Raw genomic sequence first — 15,774 nt, forward strand, 5'->3', positions numbered from 1 at the left:
ACAAAGACTAAGTTCTTCTTTGTGGCCTCTGTGAATCACACTGTGGGAGATCCATGCCTGTGCGGAGCCTCTTCGAAATATTGTAGAGCTTCTGCAAAAAAACACATTAAAATGGACCCCTCCCGTTCCATATAAGTATCTTGGTTCCAGGACTCTCCCTTCAGTTTCTTTCAACCGCCGCGTTGAAGAGCCTTGTACTTCTATCTTCTGTGAGTCTGAAAGCTAAACAAGTTATTTTTACTGCTAATTTTAATTTTTTTCTATTTTTTTCTTTATTAGTAATACAAAGATAACATAATACAAACTGTTTTTAGTTTTTTTCCTCTGTGCCTTGGCCTCTGGCCGTCGCACCCCCTCCTCTTCCTCATCTTTTCTTTTTCTTTTCTTAATTGTTCATGGCCCCTTTGGACCCATTCAAGCACTGCGTGATTTGTGACAATAAGATCCCGCTATTAGATGGTCACACAAAGTGCCTTTTTTGTCTAGGCAAGGCGCATCAAAACTCCTCGTGCCCTCATTGAAAAAAATTTAAACAAGGAGTCCTCTGTTCTCGCCTATCTCAACTCAAACTCAGTCTCTGGGAATAGTCTTTGCAACCAGCAAAACCTATGGCTCAACGTCCGTGTAAAACCAATTCACAGGCTAAAGCCATGGAAAAAGCCATTGCAGAATCATTGAAACATTGTTCCTCTGCTACTCCATCATTCTGATGCTCCCTCCACTTCATTGAAAACTTCTAAGACACATAGATCCAAAGAGTTGACATCAAAAACTTTGACATCCAAGCCTTCCGAAAAACGAAAGCCTCCTTCCAACACAGTTCCAGGCCCCCCACAACTGAAGTGATCTAAACAGACCAAATCAAAAACCCCTGTAGTCCCTCCACAACAGGTCTCCAAACCCGAAAATTTAATTTCTGTCAGTCCACCCTCTGATGATGAAGGAATTCCATCTCATCAACCAGTTTCTCAGTCACTGACATGGGACAAGCGAGTGGACTATCTTACTTCCTCACCTAATAGTCCCTGACATTCTATCTCTCCACCTAACCTGTCCACTGATGCCTCACCAGAGAGAGAGGGACCTGAGCCTCAGCCAGACACAGTGCCCTATTCTGTACTATTGGGCTGGCCTCCACAGCCACCAGCACGCTATCAGGTGCACCCAATATATGAGGCAATTCCACAGGTGTGTGTCAGCCAATCCCACACTCAGCACTCTCATCAGGTAAACATTTGCCCCAATCAGTGCTTTTCTAACCTCCCGGCTATAGATGCTTGACCAGCTGTTTCCTCCGGTCCCATATTACCATCACATCAAAAACCTCCATCTCAACAACCTCCCGTGTCGAAGAGGCCTTATAACTCAGATGCACACAGCCATCAGACAACTCTTTAACAACCACCTGCAAAAATCAGGGCAGCCGAGAAACACACTTCCACCTGCAAAGCGTTTGCAGCCCCTGTGACCACATATTTTCTGGCTCGAAATGATGGAAACCAATCCTCTTGCTTGGCATCCCCAGCCTCGATTTACTTTTACGGACCTACCCATGCGTTCACCAAATCAGCCTCAGCCGCCTTTTCAAAACCATGGAGACACTGGTTCCAATATCAATGACTCTCAATATCCATCTTGGTCCATGGACGACCCACTTCAATCCTTCTCAGTTGCTAGCTCTCAAAAGTGGCACCGACCTATACATGAAGTCCATCAATATCAAGACATAGACTTTGACACCGAAGTTCCAGCTTCTTTACCTCCATCTATGGACGCACCTTCGACATTGATACCACTCGACAACTCTTGATGTTGACAAATGTCCATGGACATGCCACCCTCTTCAGTGGCAGACCACCATCAACATTACTATTACCTCTCAACACCAAAGTCGATCGACATTCGATCGACTCCAGACTCGATCTCGAAATCTCAGAACATGGTTCTTGACTGCAAACTCCATCTGTGCTTCTCACATTACCAAATTCCGACCACACCGATGTAGATCCTCCATCACCAGCAGAGGATTTTCAAACTTATGCTCAACTCATGAGTCACATGGCTGTCCTTGGATCTATTGCCCCACAACCAAACCAGTTGATCACCTTTATGATCCTGTTTCTAAAGACACAACTACCCCAGTCCATGTTTCCATTCTGCCATCTCTTCTTAACACTGATCAGTGATCTTGGACTAAACCAGCCTCATCTCACACAGTTTCGAAATGAATCGATAATCTCTACTGGATACATGACCCAGGAACCCTCTTTCTCCAAAAACAGCCAACCCCAAATTTGATATTTGTTGAGGCATCACAATCTCGATCTTGATATTGACAGTCTCTTATCCCACCTAACAAGGACAGTCGAAGAATCGACTCTATGGGCAGGTGGCTTTCCTAATTAGTGGCTTTTAATATGAGGGTAGCTAACTACCAAGGAGCTATGGCAGCATATCAGCGCTGCCTTTAGGATAACATGACCACTTTTCTTGATTCTTTGCCAGAGGATAAAAAAGTATTAGCACAAACCTTCCAACAGGAGGGTCCCTCTGTCGCTAAACAGCAAATGTTCTCAGCCAAACGCACGGTAGATGCCACGGCTAAATCCATGGCTACCTCTGTAGCTCTCCGACGCTTCTCCTGGCTAAAACAGCCAGCCTTACTTAAGATGCCTGAGCACGTATTGAAGATCTCCCTTTGATGGCACTAGTCTCTTTAATGCTGAAACAGGCGACATCGTAGAAAACATTCAGAAGAAACGTTCCACTGCCAAACGATGGGGCATCTATCCCACTTATGAACAGCAGCCCCAACGTAACCAATGGAGGTGACCTTACAATTCCTACCAGAGGTTCCAACATGAACCCCAACATCAGACTTTCTATACACAATACTTTAAACAACAATACAAACAAAAACCCTGCCAACAACCTATCCAAAGGTGCAATGACCGCAAACACAAACATCATGTTTGATGTTTTCCCAACCGAGATGGCAAATCAACCTCCCTTCCTGTGGAAACACATCTGCCTGGCAATCCATCACCACCAACGCCTGGGTTCTGTCCATCATCCAAAATGAATACCGCACCCATTTCCATCAACTCCCTCCATCACATCACATCGTCACTCCACCATCCCAAACTCTACAAGAAGATATAGAAAATTTACTCATCAAAGACGCCATAGGACCTATACAACAAAACAACCATGATTTTTCTCTCTCTCGTTATTTCACCATCCCCAAAAAGGACGGGGGGTTACGACCTATCTTAGACCTCAGAGAACTCAATTAATATGCCATCACTACAAAATTCCACATGGTAACCCTCGAATCTGTTCTACCTCTTCTCAGAAAAAATGACCGGTTCACAGTCATAGATCTACGAGATGCATACTTCCACGTCTCCATCCACCCTTCTCACATACTGTTTCTGCAATTCCAACTCAGACCCCAGGCCTACCAATTCAAAAGACTTCCTTTCGGACTTGCAACAGCTCCAGGAGTCTTCACCAAGTGCATGGCCCCAGTAGCTGCCTTTCTCAGACTTCAAAGGATCCTCGTCTTCCCATACATAGACGACTGGCTCCTTGTAGCTCATTCCTGCTGCAAAGCTCGCTGGGACTTTTCACCTTATCCCTTCTTCGTGATCTCAGTCTCACGGTTAACATGCAAAAATCCAAAGTGAGTCCTACAAGGGTTATTCATTACATTGGGGCTTCCATAGACTCTACCTGAGCTCACGCATGCCTCCCACTCGACAAACAACAAAAACTTATCTCCCTCCTCCAAGGCTTAACCCCCCCACGCCTTGATTCCTGCCACCCTCATCCAACATGTATTGGGCACCATGGCTTCCATGACCTCGTTTGTACAACATGTATGCCTGAAGATGAGGTCTCTACGAACATGGTTTCTCACCCTTTTCAACCCACTAATGGATCCTCCCCACACTCTTTTAAGAGTTACTCCTGAACTCGCCTCACAACTCCAATGGTGGAGTTTCATCCCAAATCTCTCAATGGGATGTCTTTTTCTACAACCACATCCTCAAATGCAGGTCATGACCAACAACAGCCTTACCGGCTGGGTGGCACATTGCAGCTCTCTCAAAATCCATGCCAATTGGTCCTGCAGAGAATGTTCCCTCCACATAAACGAGTTGGAACTATCAGTGGTGATAAAGGCATGCAAGGCATTCAGGAATGTCTTAGCTGGCAAGGTGGTCCAGATTGCCACCAACAATACGACAACCATGTACTACATTCTCAAACAAGGTGGCACACACTCCCCAAACCTCCTCTATCTGGTGGTCGACCTATGAGAATGGTGCCTCTCACACCACATGTGCCTCACAGCTCTGCACATTGCTTGGCAGGATAACGACCTAGCCGACTCTCTCAGCCGCACAAACTCACAACCCCATGAGTGGGAATTAGATCAAACAATTTTCTCCACCTGTGCAAAAAATGGGGCAAACCGACTCTGGACCTTTTTGCCTCCCGCAACAATCAGAAATGCAAACACTATTGCTCCCAAGCCAGGATCGGCAAACACTCCCAAGGAGACGTGTTCATTGGCCACTGGCCAAAGACCCTCACATACCTTTTCCCACCATTTGGACAACTACCTTCCACAGGGTAGTTGTCTGAATACAGCAGGACAAACTCAACACCATCCTCATCACCCCTTGGTGGCCGAGACAGCCTTGGTTTCCAGTGCTACACAATGTGTCCTCCAACATCTATCACCTCCCCTGCCTGCCACACCTCCTCACACAGAACAACTCCCAGATTCTTCATCCCAACTTACCTGCTTTGCACCTGGCAGCGTGGATGATTCTTCCTCCTTGATGGATGTCCTCCATCAAGCAAAGAAGCCCTCAACCAGAAAGGCTTACCTTTATAAATGGGGAAAATCAATCTTTTATTACAGCTGCTTCCCTTCCTGCTATCAATCCATCTCTCTCCACTGTCCTCTGATTTTTGCTCCATCTCAAATCTACTGGCCTTTCTCTCTTGTCCATTAGAGTCTATCTCTCCGCAATTGTCTCTTACTAACCACTGACCTCTCCAGTGCATCGGTTTTTTAGACATCCCACGCTCAAGTGCTTTCTGAAGGGATTGTCACACGCGTACCCAGATGTTCATCTGCCTTCTCCCCAATGGTCTTAAAACAACTCACTAAACCTCCCTTTGAACCATTAGACTCAGCGGATCTCCGCTTACTTACCTTCAAGACGGTCTTTCTCGTTTCAATTACTTCAGCTTGCTGAGCAAGCGAACTTGCAGCCCTACACCATGATTACCCTTATATACAATTCTATCCTGATAAATTAAAACTGTTTCTTGATGTCTCCTTTGTTCCTAAAGTGGTGTCTCAGTTTCATCTCTCTCAACCGCTTGTCCTCCCATTGTTTTTTCCATCACCATCCACAACCCATGAATGACTCCTTCATACTTTGGACGTCAGGAGGGCTCTCTCCTTTTATTTGTCGTGTACACAACCTTTTTGACATTCCCCATGCCTTTTTGTCAGACATCAGCTACCTAACAAGGGCCTACAAATAACTTTTCAAACGATTTCTCACTGGGTTGCCTCTACTATTCAGCTTGCATAGCAGCTTGCTTGACAACAGGTCCCTTAAGCTATTTGCCCTCATTCCACCAGAGCATTGGCGACCTCTACAGTGTTCCTCTGTTCTGTGCCTCTCCCCGACATCTGCGCCTCGGCTACATGGACCCAACCATCTACCTTCGTCCAGCATTATAGACTGGACGTTAGACAGAAGTCGGACATGGAATTTGGACATGCTATTTTGGCTTCCACCTTGGCGTGATGCCCTACCTCCTGGTAAGACAGCTTGCTAGTCACCCACAGTGTGATTCACAGAGGCCACGAAGAACGGCAGGTTACTCACCTGTAACTGTAGTTCTTCAAGTGGACCTCTGTGATTCACACATCCTACCCAACCTCCCTTCTTTCACACCATGCAGTATTTTTCTTCTTGCAGTAGTTGATGTCATGAATTTGATTATGGAAATTGTAAAAGTAGAATAGAGATGGATTTTGTTTCATTACAGCAACGAAACAACTAGAAGCTAACTGATGTCCAGGTGTTAATTAGGAAGAGAAAAATTATACAAAGTCAGTTCTTTTTCCAGCAGAAGGAAAAAAAAGTAAAGAAGAACAAGTTGACCCTTATCTTATCAAAACTCCAACGGACAAGGACACAACGGCTTAATTTAAGAAAGATGGGCGAAGAGAGAGAGAGAGCGATGGAGAAGAGATGGAAGGGAGAGAGACGACACACCGAGAGATATGCAGCCGACAGGACTTTATTTTGAGGTTGCGTAAGAATGCTTATTTAAGATATAGTTAGACAGTTCATTATTTTGACTTTATAGAGGAAATGACTGGTGGCTAAGGCTGGGGGTTATTTTGGAAATAATTTGGAAATACTGAATGACGTTAAAATGAGCTTGTTGAGATGATATCTTTTGTAATAAAATATAAAAAGACAAATTGTAAGCTGTCTCCTTGTTTAGACTAAGCTACTGTAGTAAATTGGATATTTTGGAACTAGGATTGTTTTGATCTGGCCACATTACGCTACCAAATTAGGGTCCTAAATTAATGAAAGGAAGATTAGATCTTCCAGAGCTCCTAGACATCGTTTATTTAAAATCGGGACAGACTTGGGTGAAAGGGTGAGAAGTCGCCTAAAGCAAAGTTACAGGACCCGATTTTGCTGGAGATAGGGACGGATCATTCCTGGATCCCTCTCTGTCCCGTGTAAGGGCCGTTCTAAGGAACGCTTTTACCACAGTTGACACAACTGAAGGGAGAGTCCTGGCACCAAGATACTTATACAAAGAAGGAGGGCTCTATTCTAATGTGTTTTTTGCTACTGCAGAAGCTCTAGAATATTCCGAAGAGGCTCTGTGCAGGTGCGGATCACCCACAGTGTGAATCACAGAGGTCCACTCAAAGAACTACAGTTACAGGTGAGTAACCTGCTGATCTTCCACACTCTTGGATTCCTGATTGCTATGTATGAGTGTGAAAACTGGATGTTGTAGAAGGCTGATGGGAAAAAACGGTTTCATATGAAAAAAGGTGCTAATAGGCAGCTTTGTGGATACTGTGCTTTGCCAGAAAGACAAACAACTGGGTTCTAGATCAAATCAAGCCTAAACTATCTGTAGAGATAAAAACGATGAAACTGAGGCTATCATACTTGGGGCGTATCATGAGAAGCAAGATTCTCTGGAAAAAGCAATGACAGTAAAAGTTGAAGGCAGCAGGAAAAAAGGAAGATCAAGTACGAGATGGCGTGGCTCCATCAAGGAAGTCACAGCCTTGAGTTTACAAGAGCTGAGCATGGCTGTTGAGGACAGAACATTTTGGAGATCACTCGTTCATAGGGTTGCCATATGTCAGAGGTGACAGCATGTAGCAACAACAAATGTAGTCTGGAATTATTGTGTCTCATTGACCAACATTTTACAGGGGGTCCACATAATGTTGTCATTCACAGTAACCCATCCTGTGCTTTTTCCTTTTTTTTCTACCCACAGAACATCTGAGAATATCTGAGTTTTTTCGAATAGACAGAGAAGGGGCATTTCTCACCTCCCAGATATAGATGTCCTCTTTTATTTTGAGAAGTGTGAGATTTATGTAGGTAGAGACATAATAGGAGGTGAGCCTATTACAGCTCAGCATGTATGGATTTTGGACATCACACTGTGGCTTTGCCCCAGGTGCCGTTTTATAAACCCATTAATAATTGAAACTAGTCTTTTAATCAGTCAAAAACACTTGTAATTTTTAAAAACATTTGAATATTTGCTAAATCAGGCTTATAATAAACAATGTGTAGGACTGTATATATAACTTTAAAAATCAATGTATATTTCTGTTCCCTGCCATTTAGCAATGTGATGTTTGTATCAATTTAATACTTCCAACCTATTCTTCCAATCAAACACAAATATTAAAATATCTTGATTGTTTAAAAATTCATGAATGTTTTAGTCTCTTGTTTTTAAAAGAACTAGCACTTAGCACTAAGTAAACAATGTATTTTAGTTTTTGTTTGAGAATTGCTCAACTGTTCCCCCCCCCCAAATGGTTGCTCAATGTATCATTATTATTTTTTTCTCTGCCCTTCAGCCAAAGATACTCCTAGGAATGTTGAGAATAAGAATAAGACAGTTGTTCCAGTGATGGACTTCAGCTGGCAATCTCCCTTTCCAATTGCACCTCCTTCTGCTTCTGCCCCTAAAACATTTGGAGCTGGTTTGTTGATAGCTTTGATGGCCAGAGAGTGGTGTTAAAGGGAAGAGTTTTCTGCAGTGCTAGTACCATCTTGGATTTCGGCCATGGGAATGACCAGTTGGGAGGGAAATATGCAGGTAACAAGGTCAACATTAGCTGATACAGTATACCTCTCAGCAGAGAGGATGGGATGCTAGTGAGGATACTGCTTCTTGTATCAGAAGCAGTACGCATCTTTTCCCCAGTTGCTCAGGAACATGAGATGGACAGTGGAACTGGTTGGCTATTGTGCAACAAAATAATGGATTAAATAATCTGGTCCAACATGATTCTTCTGAAGCTTTAAATCCTGATTTTCTTTCTCCTTTTTCCTCTTCTCTACATTCTTATGGGAGAGCTTTCATTGCTATAGGTGAGCCAAAGTCTTATGTTCCCAATAGCGTGGAAAGTCAGTTGTAATTTGACTCCTAGCTGACTACTGAAGAGCAATTATTGGTGTTAAGAAGCTGACTTAAAGCATATGATGACTATAATACTGGCAGCTGGACTGTTAGTGTAGAGAAATGCTGGTCAGCCCCATATATTTTCAAGGAATAAAGCAGTCCTGAAATTAAGAATGCCATGGGAACATACATTCATTTGAATGTAAAGGAGCCCTGTCCTGTTTGGCAGCATCAAATCAGGATCCTGTGTTGGAAAACCATTGAATTCCACCCTTTCCTGATTTGTTTTCTTAGCTGACAGCATGAAAGCTTGCTGGTCATTCACATACTGATTTATTATGTTGCAATTAATGATTTAAAATGGCATGTACGCACAGCCACTGGTTCGTAATGATTGTTATTATTTAGGTTTCCAGCTTCTTTTTTGCGGCAGAACTCACACATTCAGAATTTTTTCAGTCCAACCCATCCCAGCATGTATGAAAAATAATGAGTTTCACTTGACAGGTTCAAGCAAAAGAGAATTCCACTTTGTGACTCCAGAGCTGCCTTACAGAACAACAGATGCCTGTATACCCTTAGACACTCCAAACTATTATTTAATCACCTGTACCCTTTCAACATAGCCAACAATAAACCTGTCCTTTTTGGTTTTTTTTAAATCTCAAATGCATACTGCTGGCTAAAAAGCCACAGGGCAAGAATCCATGCATTTGGCAAGGTACCTTCTCTTTTTCCATGTACGTAGCAGCTCTGCAAGATCTCCCAGCTGCCTTGTTTCTTGATTCAATGGCTACAGGTTTAAAACTGAGTTTTGTGTCAGGCCTACCACACACAAGGCTTCCCTAGAGAAAGAGTACAGCTGGCTTGTCTGATCAAATGCGCACCTAGCCTTAGGGAAAGCTCTCACTCTCGGTAGCAGCAGGAAAAGTAGCAAAGCAGCTAGGCAGGGCGAAGGCCAAGATAGGCAAGGGACTCTCCTCATGTGCTACATAACATGGCCCTGCTCTGAATAACAGGGACTGTTAGCATTTGGAATGGTTCTATCTCAGCCACACACACACACACACCAACATTTTTTTTACTACTCCTGCAGGAAAATTGTCAAAATAATTTCCAGACTCAATGAACAATTCAAAAGGACTCTGTACAGACAGGTTGCCAAAGTGTGTGTTCTCTGTGGTGGCTCTTCATTCCTGTAGCAGTCCCTGCTGTTACACAAAGCATCTCCAGACAGATATCCATAAAGATCAAATGAAGCCACCAGTCATGCTGCCTCTCTGGGACTCATTGTCGAAAGAGCCATCCTTTCTTCTTCCAGATCTTCTACAAGGGATTCCAAGGCCAATCCAGCTAATGCCTTGATTTAAACTGTGAACCTACTGTATGAGGCAGGTCTTAGTTTGGGGTTATATTTTGCAGGCTTAATTTACCTAATTTACTCAACTTTGAGGGCTAAAGTTCTTCTTTCTGTTCACTATCCCAGGCACATAGAGTGTTATGCCAACATGAAAGAAAGAATTTCCTAAATGTCCATTTTGTTACATGGGAAGACTCAGCTAGCATCTTCTCAACCTGAAAAAAATGAACTACAGTACTGAACTGAGGTTAGTTCACCATCTCCTGATTTTGTTGGTGACATTAGAGTTGAGTAAACCCTTAGTAAACCCAGATTGTTGCTCTCCAGATGTTGTAGGGCCTCCAGTTTCTCCAAGGCCTAGTCAACGAAGCCAAAGGTGAAACATGATGGGAATACTAGTTCATTAACATCCAAGGAAGTCATTTTTCTAATCTTATCATTCACAAGCTATTTCTCACCTCAGAAGTTCCTACTGAAGATCAAAGCCTGCAGAGCTGTCACAGCTGCCCAGAATGTGGCAATAAATGAATTGGGCAATGAATGAATGAATGAATGAATATTATTTTGGCTGGTACTATGCCGAAGTGCAACTGGGTACTCCAGCATACTGAAACGAGCTTAGTTTGTCCTTTAGTTCTTGTTTTATTTTTCCCCACAGTTTTAAAGTAAACACTATTCCCATATTATTATTCCCTGTGGGTTCTCAAGTTCAACATAACAACGAGGTAGACTAGAGCAGCTATCCAGTGTGAGGCCAACAGAAATGGAAATCAGTAAGTAAAGTAGCTTTACTAAGAATATATTTATGTCTGTTGAAATGTTTATCAAATGCCCTTCTCTTGAAAATGATGTTGGAGAATTGTATACAACATGCAACAAAATATTAAAGGAATTTTTGGAATTTATCTGAGTTGGCACTGAGGAAGCAACGAAAACATGTTTAAACATGTGCTATAAATGTGGCTCTAAAAGAATTCTACATGTTCCCAGTCCCAACAATACTAGAGTCCAGTTTAAATGTGATATTAGGCAAACAAGAACAACTTACTTGTATGTCTGTTATTTCATTTAAAGTAGATCGGATAATGTACCTAGGCTGTTAGCATGCTAGGGATCTGAAACATCGAGGGTCTGTGACTGCACTGGTGTGTTAAGATGAGCCAGCTATTCCATAAGACAGAATGACCCAGCTACTCCAGACAGCAGCTCTGGTCTGTAATTAAAAGCAGCCAAGCATTAATTAATTTATTATGAAGGTGATTTTTTTTCCTCTGCCAGGAATGGGAAAATATGGTTGGTGGGATTTTCTGCCTCATGTGACTGGGTGATGTGGCAGTCCTTGGATAGTATGCACTTTGGTTTGATAGTGAAAGGAGTGCCATATGACACTCTGCCTCAGACAGCAATGTTACATCTCAAATGGACCCTATTGCAAAAATTGTGTGTGCTGTGAGTGAAGGCTTGGGAAGGTCTAGGGCTCTGCAAAGTGACACGGTTAATTCCGTCCCCCCAGCCGGCCTAACAGACTTGTTGGAGCATCTTTCCTTAATGTCATATGCCCAACTCACAAATCATCCCAATCGAGGCTTCTCTCAGTAGCCACCGTGAGGAGGCTCATAAATCCTCTACAAGAAGTAGGGCCTTCTTCACAGTGGCTCCAATTTTATGGAACCAGTTTCCGGAGGAACTCCGCCTAGCCCCTTCCCTTGGATATTTAGGAAGCAATTAAAGACATTGATTTTCAGAGAGGCTTTCCACACCAACCCAGCTGATCCCCCCTTTTTTCCCTTCCCCTCCTCTTCTTCCCTCCCCTCTTTTCCTCCATCTGCTCTGGGGATTAGTCAGTGCTGTCTGTTTTTTTTTAGGGTTGTTGCTGCTGGTTTTAATGTCTCTGTTTTAATTTTGTTTTCTATTATACGTGTTGTAATCCTTTCAGAGTAGTGCTGTAATACTAATGGGAGTGGAATACAAATTGAACGAACGAATGAACGGACGGACGAATGGACGGACAGAAGAACAAACAAACAGCATCACATGGAGACAAGGCCCATTTTTTAGATTGTCGAGTGTTATGGTAGTAGAAGGCTTGCCATGACTAACTGACAAAAGGACAAAAGAAATATAAAGGAGAAGAATTTATTCATTACTAACATGATTAGACTACTGTTCCCAAATCCCAAGTTTTTGTCCAGGGTGTTCTAGAAAGAACTGCTTGCTCATTTCCCTGGATGGCTGCTCATTCATAAGGTGACTTTAGGCCAATCACTCTGTCTCTCATCTGATTTACCTCACAGGTTTTAGATGAGGATCCGGTGGGAGAAAGATAGCCATGTATACTGTTTATACCTCACTGGAGCAAAGGCAGGAAATCAGCTATGATTTTTGTAATCAGTCTGTGTCTTGGGTTGTGTCCTGACTGCTTCTCCGCTTTAGGAGCCTTGGCAGCTGTAGGTTCCAGAAGTAATCTGACTACCTTTCTCTCAATTTCCACGTTTCTTTTGCTTGGTGCCACAACCCTTAAAAAAATGAAGTTAACTTTAAAAAAAAGCATTGCTTTTGCCAGCAGAAGAACTTAGTCATGATGAAATCATCAATTCCACCGATTTCAAGGAGCTAAATCTGAATTTATTAATTTATTAATTTATTAATTAAATTTATACCCCACCCATCTAGACCCAAGTCTACTCTGGGCGGCTAACAGTAAAAATGGCATAAAAGCGATATAATAAAATAGAGAATAACAATAGTAATATTGTTCAAGATGCGGAAAAGATAAAAATAATCAAGTGATGACAGGAGGGAAAGCCTGCCTAAGGAGCCATGTCTTAAGTTGGCTCTTAATAACACGCAGCGAGGGAGCCAGACAGATCTCTGAAGGGAGGCTGTTCCAAAGGCAAGGGGCCGCTGCTGAGAAGGCCTGGTTTCTTGTTCTTTCTCTCCACGCCCCCTTGGCGTTAGGCCTCTCAGCCCTCTTCCTGGCTAGAACGCGTGATTCGAGTAGATCTAGGTGGGAGGAGGAGTTCCAACTTTTATGCTTCTCTGCCCTTATTAATCTCCCCCCCCAAAAAAATTTATACTATAGCTGAAAACAAAGGTGCAGGACTATTTCAAATACAAGAGCATAATTTGGTAAGTGTCCAGATTTTTCAGTTAACCATTATTCAAGTCAGATTTTGATCTATTATTTTTAAACCATTTATCTCTTTCCACATATTTGGATATTTGGTTATTTTAGATAGTTGGTTATTTCTTATACCATTCTCTTCATGTGGCATCCCTAAAGACACCGGAGGTCAGTGACTCCTGTGTCCTGGAAGTCATGAATCCAGCCTGGGCTTTTCTATGCATTTAAACAGAGCTGTCCAAGGTGCTGTACATCTTTTGGAGTTAAGCTTCAGCACCTAGAGTAGCCCATGTAAAAGTCTGACTAAAAGCTGGAGTGAATTCCCCCCCCCCCCCCATGATGACCTGGTGCCAACCTGACAACCTTAATGAGACCAAGGCCTCCAATGAAAGGAAAACAACGGAAAAGCAAAAGTGTGCAGCAGAGTATGCCATGTTACGCTATTTTCTGCAATCGTTCAGGTTTGTTTGACTGATTATTTATTTATTTTTATTTTTTGTTCCAAACTAAGGAAGAGGGATAAGTAAGGGCAGGTTGGAGGGGGGAGCACTTCACAGTTGTCTAGCAACTCAGAACACACTCCCTAGACACTTCTGGGTTCTGTGGACGTGATTAGGGAGCATGACCTATAGTTGCTAAGCAACAACAAAGCACTAAGCAACTAGGAAGAGACTGCAAGAATCAATTCAAAGTAAGACTGTTATATTTAGGAACAACTGTGGGATTTTATCATCCCAGAAAGACATCTGCATTGGAAACAAACCTTAACAGGTTGTTTACAATCCTGTAACAGTACTTTGTTACTTATAATAATAACCACGATGTGCCATCAAGTCAATTCTGACTTCTAGAGATCTTTTTCAGGGTTTTTTAGGTGAAGAATATTCAGAAGTGGTTTACCTTTCCCTTCTTCTGGGGGCATCCTGGGACTGTGCAGCTTGCCCAAGGTCATAGGGGCTGGCCCTTCTCCTGGGAGAGACAATGGGAAACTGGACTCCCCACTTCTGGCTCCACAGCAAGATATGCAAACCACTGTAAATTGTTGTTGTTGTTGTTTAGTCATTAAGTTGTGTCCAACTCTTTGTGACCTCATGGACCAGAGCATGCCAGGCCCTCCTGTCTTCCACTGCCTCCCAGAGTTGGGTCAAATTCATTTTGGTAGCTTCGGTGACACTGTCCAACCACCTGGTCCTCTGTCTTCTACTTCTCCTCTTGCCTTCACACTTTCCCGACATCAGGGTCTGATGTAAATTATAGTTTATAGTAAAAAGAATATGCACAGCTTGCCCAAACCCAAATTACAGAGGTTTCACTCCCTTATTGGTTTTGATATCCCTGCAACTATGGTAGTGCGGTGGCAGTGTTTGCCTAAAATTTAGGTAGATGAGAAAGTTATGGATCTCAGTAATTTCTTGTGTCCCCCCCCCACCTTCCTATTCATAATCTGAGTACTATTTGCAGTACTCTTCTCTTTAAATGTTTTTTTGCTCTGCCAGAATGGGGCATTTTGTGCATTATCCTTTGGGAAAGATATTATCAGGCACATAGGGAGTTTCATCCAGGCTATACCACAGGAATTACAGATCAAGTTTCCTCTTTTTGCTACTGCACCACAAAAGTGAAAAGCAAATCTAGTTTCCTCACCTCAGTGTTGCACCCCAAAATTTCTGGCAGCACAAGCACAACCACCACAGGTATTAAGTCTGTAGTCTTTCCTACTAGATCACAGTAAGTATACTTGAAGCTGGGACATCTTTGGCAAGCGCTGTGCAAAGGCAGCTATTCCATCATCTTTTTCAATAACAAGATTGAGACAGGAGTGGCAAAATGATTTGGCACTTCCACCTGGGCAATTCATTCACCCTGAATGCAAATGTCTTGCTAAAGACTTCATTCCGATTTTTAATCTTTAGTTTAAAGCCCTGGCATGTGAGGATAAACAAGCAAATGCCCACTGCAGCCCATAATGAATTTGCTTTCCATAGACATGTGTCTGCACTAATGTCTGATTAATGGCTTTCCCAATTTGTATCCATGGTGATAGGAGAGTCACTTTCTTATCTTTTTTGCATTTATCCCCCCTACTGACATTTTTTAAATGTTTATATGACTGAATATTCTTGCAAAGTGGTGGAAAGAGCAATTTTACATGAATGTGATCAAAAGCAAGCCCCACCTGACATCATTGTCAGATGAATGTGTATAGAATAGCAGCCTAGGTTACTTCTGTGACCTCAGTCTTTAATGAAAGCTCATAGTTGAGGTCCTTTCTTTCTGGTTGTAAGATCACTTCTAGAGTGAACCAACACAACAAATGTGGTCAATCTGAGTATTAAAAGCCCTGTGTAATTTAATTCACTGGGCAATTTTGGTTTGAAGATATTTACAAGGAGTGTAAGTGAATCAAGCTAGTCAAGTAAACATTGGTAGCTTTTTATTGCTCAGCTCTTTAATTTATTCTGGTTTTGTTTAGGTACTGTTTTAGCGAAGAATCCAAACTCCCAGATCCATTGGCTGGTAGGTGTTAGCAGAGAGCAGAGAGAGACCTCTGTCAAGAAGGTGG

General features: G+C 42.7%; 1 long non-coding RNA gene across 1 annotated transcript; it reads right to left on the minus strand.

Annotated features, from left to right (window-relative positions):
- Positions 1–307: 307 nt before the first annotated feature.
- LOC144583481 (uncharacterized) lies at positions 308–15,746 on the minus strand. The gene is made up of 2 exons (XR_013537256.1): positions 14,112–15,746; positions 308–12,603 (listed from the first exon to the last, which is right to left on the minus strand). It is a non-coding gene; the product is annotated as an uncharacterized LOC144583481 (long non-coding RNA).
- Between the last annotated feature and the right edge of the window lie 28 nt (positions 15,747–15,774).

This window comes from Pogona vitticeps, chromosome 6 (assembly GCF_051106095.1).
Source record: "Pogona vitticeps strain Pit_001003342236 chromosome 6, PviZW2.1, whole genome shotgun sequence".
Taxonomy (NCBI): domain Eukaryota; kingdom Metazoa; phylum Chordata; class Lepidosauria; order Squamata; family Agamidae; genus Pogona; species Pogona vitticeps.